Raw genomic sequence first — 13,853 nt, 5'->3', positions numbered from 1 at the left:
AAAGAGGCCCTAGAGAGGGGACATGTCCGAAACTTGCGCCCAGCCAAGCCACCTGGCACCCTTGTCACATGTACCTCCCAGGTACCCATGGGCCTGCCATACCTGAGCTGTTCAGACAGAATGCAGCCAAGAAGGGTTTCTATTGTAATCGCAGAGGTTCTGCATTCTTCCGACCCACTAAACTGAGTTTAACAGCCTCCCCCTATTACGGCAACCCAGTGATGTCACCCGTGTCGCAGGGATGATGACCGAGACTAATCTATACTGAACAAAAATATAAATGCAACATGTAAAGTGTTGGTCCCGTGTTACATGAGCTGAAATAAAAGATCCCAGACATCCCTGTTTGTGAGCATTTTTCCTTTGCCAAGATAATCCATCCACCTGACAGGTGTGGCAAGAAGCTGATAAAACAGAATGATCATTACACAGGTGCATCTTGTGCTGGGGACAATAAAAGGCCACTCTAAAATGTGCCGTTTTCTCACACAATGCCACAGATGTCTCAAGTTTTGAGGGAGCGTGCATTTCGCATGCAGACTGCAGGAATGTCCACCAGAGCTCTTGCCTAATAATTTAATGTTCATTTCTCTACCATAATCCGCCAGCCCAGGACCTCCACATCTGGCTTCTTCACCTGCGGGATCGTCTGAGACCAGCCACCCGGACAGGTTTGCATAACCAAATAATTTCTGCACAAACTGTCAGAAACTGTCTCAGGGAAGCTCATCTTCGTGCTAGCTGTCCTCACCAGAGTCGTGTCTTGACTGCGGTTTGGTGTCATAACTGATAAAGCTGACCTTCGATGGTCACTAGCGCACTGGAGAAGTGGGCTCTTTACAGATGAATTCCAGTTTCAACTTTACCGGGCAGATGGCGTCGTGTGGGCGAGCGGTTTGCTGATGTCAACGTTGTGAACAGAGTTCCCTATGATGGCGGTGGGATCATGGTATTGGCAGGCGTAAGCTACGGACAACCAACACAATGCACAGAGATACCGTGACGGGATCCTGAGGCCCATTGTCGTGCCATTCATCTGCCGCCATCACCTCATGTTTCAGCATGATAAAGCAAAGCCCAAAGTCACAAGGATCGGTATACAATTCCTGGAAGCTGAAAATGTCCCAGGTCTTCCATGGCCTGCATACTCAGACATGTCACCTATTGAGCATGTTTGGGATGCTCTGGATCAACGTGTACAACAGCATGTTCCAGTTCCCGCCAATATCCAGCAACTTCGCACATCCATTGAAGAGGAGTGGGTACAACATTCCACAGGCCACAATCAACGGCCTGATCAACTCTATATGCAGTGTTGCTCTGCATGAGACAAATGGTGTTCACACCAGATACTGACTGGTTTTCTGATCCAAGCACCTACCTCTTTAAAAAGGTATCTGTGACCAACAGATGCATATCTGAATTCCCAGTCATGTGAAATTCATAGAGTATGGCCTAATGAATTGATTTCAATTGACTGATTTCCTTATATGAACTGTAACTCAGTAAAATCTTTGAAATGATTGCATGTTGTGTTTATATTTTTGTTCAGTGTAGATAAGCAGCTTGATGTGATTTGATGTACAGGCGTCTATGATTCTGCCTGTCTGTCATTACATTGTGTTCATGAGGCTGAGGAGAGTATTATTGGACAACACCATTTAGAGAGGATTTTGAGGTGGGTGGACATATTGTACATTGGTCAGATTTAAGAGATCGTCTGAGGCCTTTCACAATGATGGCTGATGTGCCCACCGAGATCGAGTGGGTCGATGATGGCCACGTTCTCTCCCCATCCTCCTCTCCTCTCCATCTTAGCGTCCTTTAAGGCAGCGGGTCGGTTCCATCTTCTCCTCACTTGATTAGCTGTCATAATTCTCTCTCTGAGGGGAAGGGCTGTTGTTACAAATGCCTAAGAAAACCCAGAGCCCATTGGTGTTAATATTCTGATTTCCCTCTCTCAGTCCAGAATGAGCTCATGGCAATATATACTTGAAGACTGAGTCTTCCTCAGTCTTCATCCAATCAGCAAATATATGAAGGTACCTTATTGAGATGTTTTCTTAGAGGTTTCCCTCCCTGCACTAAGGTTGATGGATAGTGCTCCTTGAGGACATAACATTGACTCGTTGGCATGGGTTAATTTGCCTCAATTATCAAATGCTTGTTAGATCAAGGAGCAATTAGTGAATAATGCTAAGTGGGAAAAAACAGCAGGAAGACTTGAAGGAAACAAGCCATCCATTAGGTGTACTTTCGCTATTCGTTTGTAATTGGTTTTCTGCACATACGAGATGCACTGTGTGTTTTGTTTAGCCACAGCCTCATGTCTCCTGTCTCAGCAGTTCAATGGATATTTTATTGTCTTCTCATTTTCCGCGTCAGAAGATTAAAAACATAATCATTATGTTGTTGTCAGCCCTGGAGATGTCCAGAAAGCCGAAGTGTGTTAAATTGAAAAATGTTCAAACACTACGAAGGCATCGCAATAAACAATCATTTTGCTTTCGTGTTAAGCTTCTCTATTTGTTTTTCGTTTTTTAAAGATCAATCTTTGTGTGTATTGAATCGAAATGAAACACTTCACTGAAATCAGACAAACTTGATGTTGGTAAATGGGGCGTGGGGGACGATGACGATGAGAAAACTGAATAATAAAAAAGCTTTAATTATTGATTAGGACATGACAGGGAACACTTCATCAACATTTTCCATATCATTTCAACTGGTTCAGCCTCACTCATACAGAAGCAGCGTATGACTGATGTTCTCCTGTCAGCAGAACTTACAGCCAGTGCCCCCCACCGTTATATATTATTGAAGGTTTTCCCTCGCGATGATAACCCTGTTCTATCCAGCAAAGGACCCCTGCGCGTTTCCTGTCACCACTCCCTGCAATTCTAATATCGCTACTTCTACTCAGATAATTCAAATAATTCTGCTGGGTTGTATCGAGCTGCTATTCCATTGAACAAGAAATTACGTTCGTTGTAATGATACCGACTTGCAGGGAGGCCAAAGCAACAAAGCAGTTGTTGTACGGTCCTGTCTGTTTGCTTCTCCAGCTTGTCTGTATGCTGTTCCTCCTTTGGCTGAACTTCCAGTTGAATGTGAATAAGAAAAATGAAGCCCACAGTGATCAGGAAACAACAAAGGTTTGCTCTTTTGTTTCAATTCCTGTGATGGTGGGCCTTGTTGCGTGCTCTGTGCATTGTGGGTAGCGAGCGAGGACAGGGGCCCATCCCCAGCGGTGGCTGTTCCAGCCAGGTTCTGCTGTTCTGTGTCTGCATGGTGTGCATGGTTCTGAAACGTTGGAGCGCGGCCTGGATTTCCTGTCCCCTAGGCATGCAGATGCAAGGCTTAACGCCATGTAATGTCTTCAGATCCATCAAAAGGAGACGTCTGCTTTTACCCAGAACCCCCTCCCGGTTTGCAGGCTATTTATTCCCTCCAGCACCCAATGGGTATGTCAGTGCCTTTGACAGTCCACAGCAAGGACAAAGTGCATATTACAAAGAGATGCTTGAAGAGATCTTCTTTCTGGATAGAAACTATGTCTCTTAGGAATGTCGTGCAGATTAAGATGTAGCAGTGATATTTCTGTCCACATACGGAAGTTCTTCATCAATAACACGTGACAGTTCTCAACGACTAAAGCATTTTATTGCTTGACAGTAAAGCTGACTCTTTTTTTTTAATCCCAAATTTAATATCTCCTGTGCCACTGAAATGTTGTTCCCTAACAATCTACTCTGTCCATGTTGACAAAATGTATGTCTTTGTATCGCAGCATTTCTGTTGTGCATTTTGACAGGACTGTGAACCCCGAGCCTCGGCCTCAGTGAACATCCCCACAGCTCCCCTCGAATCCTCAGCTGACGCTCATATGTAGTGATCACCCATTAAACAATGACGGACTACATTATTGACAAAGCTAATATTGGGAAAATGCAGGGCTTGTTTTTCACTTGCCCTTGGGCCTGATTATTAACACAAACCTCCCAGAAACATTCCCTGAGAGGCTGAAGAACACTTCTGTATGGCTCTCAACCCGCCACATTACAGCATCACAGCATGGCCAGCTGAAGATAGTTCACAGTGAGGGGTCTGTGGGAAGGACACGATGGAAAACGTGACTTAAATCCTTTTGGGTCCTGTGAATACGGTGCTGGATGATTCACCTGCATACAGTACGTGGGAGGTCACCTCTGCCATACCGTTTGTATACTTTAGCAATAAGGCCCGAGGAGGTGTGGTATTTGGCCAATATACCACTGCTAAGGGCTGTTCTTACGCATGATGCAATGCGGAGTGCCTGGACACAGCCCTTAGCCGTGGTATATTGGCCAAATACCACACCTCCTCGGGCCTTATTGCTTAAGTATAATATATCTGCTATTATAAACTGGTTACCAACGTAATTAGGACAGTACAACTAAACGTTTTGTCATACCATGGTATATGGTCTGATATACCATGGCTTTCAGCCAATCAGAATTCAGGGCTCAAACCACCCAGTTTATAATAGGCATTATACCACAGTATTGTTGAATACTAATTTCTGATTGGCTAAAAGGGCATTCTAGAATGTACATTAAAACCAGATAATGGTACAGTTAGAAGATATATCACCTTGCGATCATGACGCAATAATCACGAAGCAATAAGCACTAAGCAATAAGCAAAACGTACTTGCTACAAAGTTACAGAAAGCTAAACCAACAACTACACAAACTGAAATTTGATACATTGTAAATGCAGGTCCTGCGAGGAAAAAACGTATCTAGCTAGCATTGATTTGTATTTTGCAGAGACATCTTTTTTTGGAGCTTCAGCTAAAGCTGTCAAATCCTCCCACGTTTCTAGTTTGACCAGCTGTGTTCAGATACTGGTATTGTTGAGTTATGTTTTCATAACGGCAGGTTTCCTAGCAACAAACTATTTATCTAGCCTAGTGTTTTGATATGCAATTTGATCTCCTCATAATTAACAGTCAGTGTTGACTAGTGTCCTGAAGAGAAGGCAAACTTTTCTAGCTAAGCCAGGCAACATCGGGCATTATCAGTTCATTGTTATTGTCACGTTCACTGTCTTCAAACTCCCTGTCATAAATGAGCCAAGGTGCAGCTTGTAATTCCACATCTTTAATCAAGTGAAACCTTAAAAAAACAACAGGTAAACAGAAACCGAAGGTGACGCAACCGTGGCGCATACAAACACACAGAAAATAATAATTACCCACAAACACAGGTGGGAAAAAAGGCTGCCTAAGTGTGATTCTCAATCAGAGACAATGATAGACAGCAAACACGCGGCCAAAGAACAAAGAAATAGAAAACATAGAATGACCACCCAAATCACACCCTGACCTAACCAAATAGAGAAATAAAAAGGCTCTCTAAGGTCAGGGCGTGACAGTTATGGATGTGTCCAAATGAATGTAAAAAAAAACAGCTACTTTGCTGTTATTCTGGCTGCAGAGGGCGTGGCTGTGTAGCCGTAGCTAGTTGGCTAGCTAGCCACGAAGGGATAAGAACATTGCCATGGCAACGGAACATAAATATCGAACTAATCGAACAAACGACTGAGTCGCGTCCCTAGCAACCAAAAAACAACTATTTCTACTGGTAAACGTGTGCTTTCATATTGTTTTCTTTGGTAACTGTGGTGTAAGTGGAATAAATGCCAATGTTCTGTACATTGCCTTGGAAAAATAAACTACGCAAAGGAACTCCACTGCATCGTCCATTATTTCACAGGTAATGAACAGAACGTTGGCATTTATCTCTTCCTTGTTGGACCGTCACTAGACGTATTATATTGTGAAGTATATGAAGAAAATATGGAAACTCCTACCTCAAACCACAACACTCAGTTACACACTGCAGATACGAACGATACAGCAGAACAACAGACAACACATCCATTAGCATTAGGTAGATCAGAGGCATTTTGCCTATGTGACAAGATTACAACGCATAAGATCAGAGTCTCACACACCTTTTACAACGACATAAAATAAACGTCCTGGGCCTTTAGCTGGCCGATTCCCCAGCGAGCTACAGTAGGAGCAAGACAATGAAACTGCCGCCGCATTACAATGACGGCTGTTTCAAGGTTACATAACAGATATATGATGGTGTATGTTTAGCAGAGCAGCCATAACATCCACCAGCAAACTGCTGCTGCTGCCAGATTTGTTTCCCGTCTGGGAAAGCAGTTGCTGAAAGTGCAGCCTCTGTCTCCGTTTGCCTGATATCTCTGTCTCTCTGTTGCTCAGCCCTTCTATCTCATTTATATCACTGACTCTCTGTTGTTCAGCCCCTCTCTCTCATTGATATCTCTGTCTCTCTGTTTCTCAGCCCCTCTTTCTCATTGATATCTCTGTCTCTCTGTTTCTCAGCCCCTCTCTCTAATTGATACAGTATCTCTGTCTATGTTGCCTCTGTCTAACCTCTCGAACAATTCTCCATAACCTCTCTAACCTCTCTTTGTCTCTAATCTCTCTCTCTCTAACCTATTTAACTTTTTAGGGATAGGGGGCAGCATTTTCACTTTGGATGAATAGCGTGCCCAGAGTGAACTGCCTCCTACTCTGTCCCAGATGCTAATATATGCATATTATTATTACTATGGGATATGAAACACTCTGAAGTTTCTAAAACTGTTTGAATGATGTCTGTATAACAGAACTCATATGGCAGGCAAAAACCTGAGAAAAAATCCAAACAGGAAGTGAGAATTCTGAGGCTGGTCGATTTTCAACTCATCGCCTATTGAAATCCCAGTAAGATATGGATCTGTTTGCACTTCCTACGCCTTCCACTAGATGTCAACAGTCTGTAGAATGTTGAATGAAGCCACTACTGTGATGTGGGGCCGGATGGGAGGTGTTTGAGTCAGTGGTCTGGCAGAGTGCCAATTCCTGGTCATGTGCATTCCACATGATATCGTCTTGCGTTCCATTACTTCTATAGACACAAAGGAATTCTCCGGTTGGAAAGTTATTGAATATTTATGATAACAACATCCTGAAGATTAATTCTCTACTAAGTTTGACAAGTTTATTCGACCTGTAATATAACTTTTTGAAGTTTTCGACCGACGTTCGCCTGGATCTGCGCGAGCGTTTGGACATGTGTACTAAACGTGCTAGCAAAAGTAGCTACTTGGACATAAGTATGGACATTATCGAACAAAACAACAAGTTTGGTGGAACTAGGATTCCTGGGAGTGCATTCTGATGAAGATCATCAAAGGTAAGGGAATATTTATGATGTAATTTCGTATTTCTGTTGACTCCAACATGGCGGAGAAATGTTGTTTAAATCTGAGCGCCGTCTCAGATTATTGCATGGTGTACTTTTCTGTAAAGTTTTTTTGAAATCTGACACAGCGGTTGCATTAAGACCAAGTGTATCTTTAATTCTATGTAAAACATGTATCTTTCCTCAAAGTTTATGATGAGTATTTATGTTATTTGACGTGGCTCTCTGCAATTTCTCAGGATATTTTGGAGGCATTTCTGACATGGCGCCAATGTAAACAGATGTTTGGATATAAATATACACATTATCGAACAAAACATACATGTATTGTGTAACATGATGTCCTATGAGTGTCATCTGATGAAGATCATCAAAGGTTAGTGATTCATTTTATCTCTATTTCTGCTTTTTGTGACTCCTATCTTTGGCTGGGAAAATGGCTGTGTGTTTTTTGGACTTGGCGGTGATCTAACATAATCATATGTTGTGTTTTCGCTGTAAAACATTTTTTAAATCGGACACGATTTAACCTCTAACTGTCTCTAAACTCTCTAACCTCTCTAACCTCTATCTCTCTCTAAACTATCTAACCTCTCTAACCTCTATCTCTCTCTAACCTATCTAACCTCTCTCTAACCTCTATCTCTCTCTAACCTCTCTAACCTATATTTCTCTCTATTTCTCTCTAACCTATCTAACCTCTCTCTAACCTCTATCTCTCTCTAACCTCGATCTCTCTCTAACCTCTCTAACCTCTATCTATCTCTAACCTATCCAACCTCTCTCTAACCTCTATCTCTCTCTAACCTATCTAACCTCTCTCTAACCTCTATCTCTCTCTAACCTCTCTAACCTATATTTCTCTCTATTGCTCTCTAACCTCTATCTCTCTCTAACCTATCTAACCTCTCTCTAACCTCTCTCTAACCTCTATCTCTCTCTAACCTATATCTCTCTCTAACCTCTCTAACCTCTATCTCTCTCTAACCTATCTAACCTCTCTCTAACCTCTATCTCTCTCTAAACTCTCTAACCTCTCTAACCTCTCTCTAACCTCTATCTCTCTCTAACATATCTAACCTCTCTCTAACCTCTATCTCTCTCTAACCTATCTAACCTCTCTCTAACCTCTATTTCTCTCTATCTCTCTCTAACCTCTCTAATCTCTATTTCTCTCTAACCTCTATCTCTCTCTAACCTCTCTAACCTCTCTCTAACCTCTATTTCTCTCTATCTCTCTCTAATCTCTCTAACCTCTATCTCTCTCTAACCTCTCTAACCCCTCTCTAACCTTCATTTCTCTCTAACCTCTCTTTCTAACCCCTCTCTAACCTCTCTAACCCCTCTCTAACCTCTACCTGTCTCTAACCTCTCTAAACTCTCTCTAATCTCTATTTCTCTCTATTTCTCTCTAATCTCTATCTCTCTCTAAATTCTCTAATCTCTCTAACCTCTGTCTCTCTCTAAACTCTCTAATCTCTCTAACCTCTATCTCTCTCTAAACTCTCTAATCTCTCTAACCTCTAAACTCTCTAATCTCTCTAACCTCTATCTCTCTCTAAACTCTCTAACCTCTATCTCTCTAACCTATCTAACCTCTCTCTAACCTCTATCTCTCTCTAACCTCTCTAACCTCTATTTCTCTCTATTTCTCTCTAACCTCTCTAATCTCTATCTCTCTCTAACCTCTATCTCTCTCCAACCTCTCTAATCTCTCTCTAACCTCTATATCTAACTAACTTCTCTAACCCCTCTCTAACCTCGATTTCTCTCTAACCTCTCTTTCTAACCCCTCTCTAACCTCTACATGTCTCTAACCTCTCTATCTCAAACCCCTCTCTAACATTTAGCTAACCTCTCTCTCTCCCTTTCTCTCTCTTAACTCTCTAACCTCTCTCTAACCTCTATCCCTCTCTCTAATCTCTCTCTCTCCCTTTCTCTCTCTTACCTCTCTAATCTCTCTCTAACCTCTATCCCTCTCTCTAACCTCTCTCTCTCCCATTCTCTCTCACTCTCTCTCTAACCTCTCTAACCTCTCTCTCTCTAACCTCTCTCTCTCTCCCTTTCTATCTCGTACCTCTCTAATCTCTCTCTAACCTCTATCCGTCTCTCTAACCTCTCTCTCTCCCATTCTCTCTCACTCTCTCTCTAACCTCTCTAACCTCTCTCTATCTAACCTCTCTCTCTCTCCCTTTCTCTCTCTTAACTCTCTAACCTCTCTCTAACCTCTATCCCTCTCTCTAATCTCTCTCTCTCCCTTTCTCTCTCTTACCTCTCTAATCTCTCTCTAACCTCTATCCCTCTCTCTAACCTCTCTCTCTCCCATTCTCTCTCACTCTCTCTCTAACCTCTCTAACCTCTCTCTCTCTAACCTCTCTCTCTCTCCCTTTCTATCTCGTACCTCTCTAATCTCTCTCTAACCTCTATCCGTCTCTCTAACCTCTCTCTCTCCCATTCTCTCTCACTCTCTCTCTAACCTCTCTAACCTCTCTCTATCTAACCTCTCTCTCTCTCCCTTTCTCTCTCTTACCTCTCTAACCTCTCTTTAACCTCTATCCCTCTCTCTAATCTCTCTCTCTCCCTTTCTTTCTCACTCTCTCTCTAACCTCTCTAACAACTCTCTCTCTAACCTCTATCTCTCCCTTTCTCTCTCTTACCTCTCTAACCTCTCTCTCTCTCTAACCTCTATCTCTCTTTAACCCCTCTAAACTCTATCTCTCTCTAACCTCTCTAATTTCTCTCTAACCTCTATCTCAATCTCTCTCTAACCTATTTAACCTCAATCTAACCTCTCTAACTCTCTAATCTCTCTCTAACCTCTATAACCTCTATCTCTCTCTAATCTCTCTAATCTCTCTCTAACCTATATCTCTCTCTAACCTTTCTAATCTCTCTCTAACCTCTATCTCTCTCTAACCTTTCTAATCTCTCTCTAACCTCTATCTCTCTCTAACCTCTCTAATCTCTCTCTAACCTCTATCTCTCCCTTTCTCTCTCTTACCTCTCTAACCCCTCTCTCTCTAACCTCTATCTCTCTTTAACCCCTCTAAACTCTATCTCTCTCTAACCTATCTAATTTCTCTCTAACCTCTCTCAACCTCTCTCTAACCTCTTTAACCTCAAGCTAACCTCTCTAACTCTCTAATCTCTCTCTAACCTCTATAACCTCTATCTCTCTCTAATTTCTCTAATCTCTCTCTAACCTCTATCTCTCTCTAACCTTTCTAATCTCTCTCTAACCTCTATCTCTCTCTAACCTTTCTAATCTCTCTCTAACCTCTATCTCTCTCTAACCTTTCTAATCTCTCTCTAACCTCTATCTCTCTCTAACCTTTCTAATCTCTCTCTAACCTCTATCTCTCTCTAACCTCTATCTCTCTAACCTCTCTAATCTCTCTCTAACCTCTATCTCTCTAACCTATCTAACCTCTCTCTAACCTCTATCTCTCTCTAAACTCTCTAACCTCTATTTCTCTCTATTTCTCTCTAACCTCTCTAACCTCTCTCTATCTAACCTCTCTCTCTCTCCCTTTCTCTCTCTTACCTCTCTAACCTCTCTTTAACCTCTATCTCTCTCTCTCTCTCCCTTTCTTTCTCACTCTCTCTCTAACCTCTCTAACAACTCTCTCTCTAACCTCTATCTCTCCCTTTCTCTCTCTTACCTCTCTAACCTCTCTCTCTCTCTAACCTCTATCTCTCTTTAACCCCTCTAAACTCTATCTCTCTCTAACCTCTCTAATTTCTCTCTAACCTCTCTCAACCTCTCTCTAACCTCTTTAACCTCAAGCTAACCTCTCTAACTCTCTAATCTCTCTCTAACCTCTATAACCTCTATCTCTCTCTAATCTCTCTAATCTCTCTCTAACCTCTATCTCTCTCTAACCTTTCTAATCTCTCTCTAACCTCTATCTCTCTCTAACCTTTCTAATCTCTCTCTAACCTCTATCTCTCTCTAACCTCTCTAATCTCTCTCTAACCTCTATCTCTCTCTAACCTTTCTAATCTCCCTCTAAACTCTATCTCTCTCTAATCTCTCTCTAACCTCTCTAATCTCTCTCTAACCTCTATCTCTCTCTAACCTCTATCTCTCTAACCTCTCTAATCTCTCTCTAACCTATATCTCTCTATAACCTATATCTCTCTATAACATTTCTCTCTCTCAACTCTCTAACCTCTATCTCTCTCTAACCTTTATAATCTCTCTATAACATCTATCTCTCTCTAATCTCTCTCTAACCTCAACCTCTCTCTAACCTCTCTAACCTCTATCTCTCTCTAAACTCTCTAACCTCTATCTCTCTCTAACCTCTCTAATTTCTCTCTAACCTCTATCTCAACCTCTCTCTAACCTCTTTAACCTCAAGCTAACCTCTCTAACTCTCTAATCTCTCTCTAAACTCTCTAACCTCTATCTCTCTCTAACTCTCTAATCTCTCTCTAACCTCTATCTCTCTCTAACCTCTCTAATCTCTCTCTAACCTCTATCTCTCTCTAACCTCTATAACCTCTAACCTCTATAACCTCTATCTCTCTCTAATCTCTCTAATCTCTCTCTAACCTCTATAACCTCTATCTCTCTCTAATCTCTCTCTAACCTCTATCTCTCTCTAACCTCTCTAATCTCTCTCTAACCTCTATCTCTCTCTAACCTCTATAACCTCTATCTCTCTCTAATCTCTCTCTAACCTCTATTTCTCTCTAACCTCTATAATCTCTCTCTAACCTCTATAACCTCTATCTCGCTATAATCTCTCTCTAACCTCTATCTCTCTCTAACCTCTTTCTCTCTCTAACCTCTATAACCTCTATCTCTCTTTAATCTCTCTCTAACCTCTATCTCTCTCTAACCTCTCCAATCTCTCTCTAACCTCTATCTCTCTCTAACCTCTCTAATCTCTCTCTAACCTCTATCTCTCTATAACATTTCTTTCTCTCTCTAACCCTTCTCTTCTCTATTTTCTGCATTGTGGAGTCTGATTTCCTCTGTGCTCTTCGACGATCCCCAAGTCCTTCCTGAATGTTCGAGTTGTTCTTCTCCAGTTTGGCCTGTTCACTCCTATGAGCACTGTCCAGCCATACCGCCTCAGAGCACTGCTTCTACAAAACAAATAAGCTCTGGTAGCCCTTTGTGAAACCAGAAACCTGGCTATATTTGGACAATCAGCCTGTTTATGATTTTGTCCTCAGGCAGGCCCGGACTCACCCGCTCCCGGACTGACCCCCTCCCGGACAAACCCTCTCCCGGACTCACGCGCTCCCGGACTCACGCGCTTCAGGACTCACACGCTCCTGGTGTTGGTTCTACCATTGCACCGGTTGTGAAGGACTCCTGCTTCCTCCACCACAGAGCTCGGTGTGTGCAGCTCCTGTCAACATTAGAGCAAGTGGTCTGTAACTCACGCCGCGGCTCTTTTTCTTCCCCTTCTTCCTCTCTCCGGTAAAATACTTACTCTAACGTCATGTATAGTTATGGGCACATTTGGACAGATGAATGATTTCCACTTCAGTACCTAATGTCTCAAGTGACAGCACCTAGATGATAAAATACAACTGTTTACTATAAAATACTACAGTATGTACGGTCGTGTCTTTGGCATCATTAAATTGAAGACTGCTATTTTATCAAATCAATTCTCTGTAATTATTATTACGTGATTAAACTAATCATGTAAATGTAATTAACTAGGAAGTTGGGGCACCAAGGAAAATCTTCAGATATCAAAGTATTACTTTCCTAATATAACTTCAGATATTTTAATATATCTTAATATATATATTATTATATTTTAATATATATATAATATCTGATCAATTAGTCTTCTAATTAATGAATTATTCTTTACCTCACGTTAGACCCATTCCAAACGTCGTAAATTGTTGGTTATCTGAACGAACCCAGCCTTCACTATGAATCATCCATTCACCAATTGTCTTAATCATTTATTTACTAACTAACTAGATAATCACAGAAATGCATAAACAAACAAACAGTAGATATGGTTACAAGGAAATGATAGGGGAGGTTCCCTAATGGGCTAAGCCGATATGACGGCTTGGTGGACAAAGGGAAGTGGGTGTGGACTGAGAAGGGCGCGAAAGACCAAAGAGTCACTACACAGTTGATAATTATATTAATTGAAATGATAATCCTTTGCACATGAACTATCACTCATTCAGGAATAATTGCAATCAATATATATTTACGCTCAGTGTGTCGTTGTGACCTCTGTTGGAATCATCCGTCTTTCTGTTGGAAAGTTCATCCAAGCATCTCTCTGCTTCCCTGGAGTCTTTCTTTGGTTAGAATGGATACTTCAGAGTACCATTCAGAAATGTTGTTATAGAATAGGTGTTTCGGCAGTTGTCGGTCTTCGCATCCCATGGTAAATAATTTCTAGCTGCAGACTAGTAATTAGTATCTAAGATTTGCTCTTCTTCTGTCAGGATCGATAGTCTCAGAGTTGAACCATTTCCACCCGTGTAGCCAATGCTCCACGTGGTTTGGTTAGGAATTCATCAACCATTACAACCTTAGCTTATACTGAGGTTTTTGTGGTCTGAACTCAACCTGTACCCCCTCAGCTG

The sequence above is a fragment of the Salvelinus namaycush genome, chromosome 9 (assembly GCF_016432855.1).
Source record: "Salvelinus namaycush isolate Seneca chromosome 9, SaNama_1.0, whole genome shotgun sequence".
Classification (NCBI taxonomy): domain Eukaryota; kingdom Metazoa; phylum Chordata; class Actinopteri; order Salmoniformes; family Salmonidae; genus Salvelinus; species Salvelinus namaycush.
The sequence above is the reverse complement of the archived record's forward strand: the minus strand, read 5'-3'. Positions refer to the sequence as shown.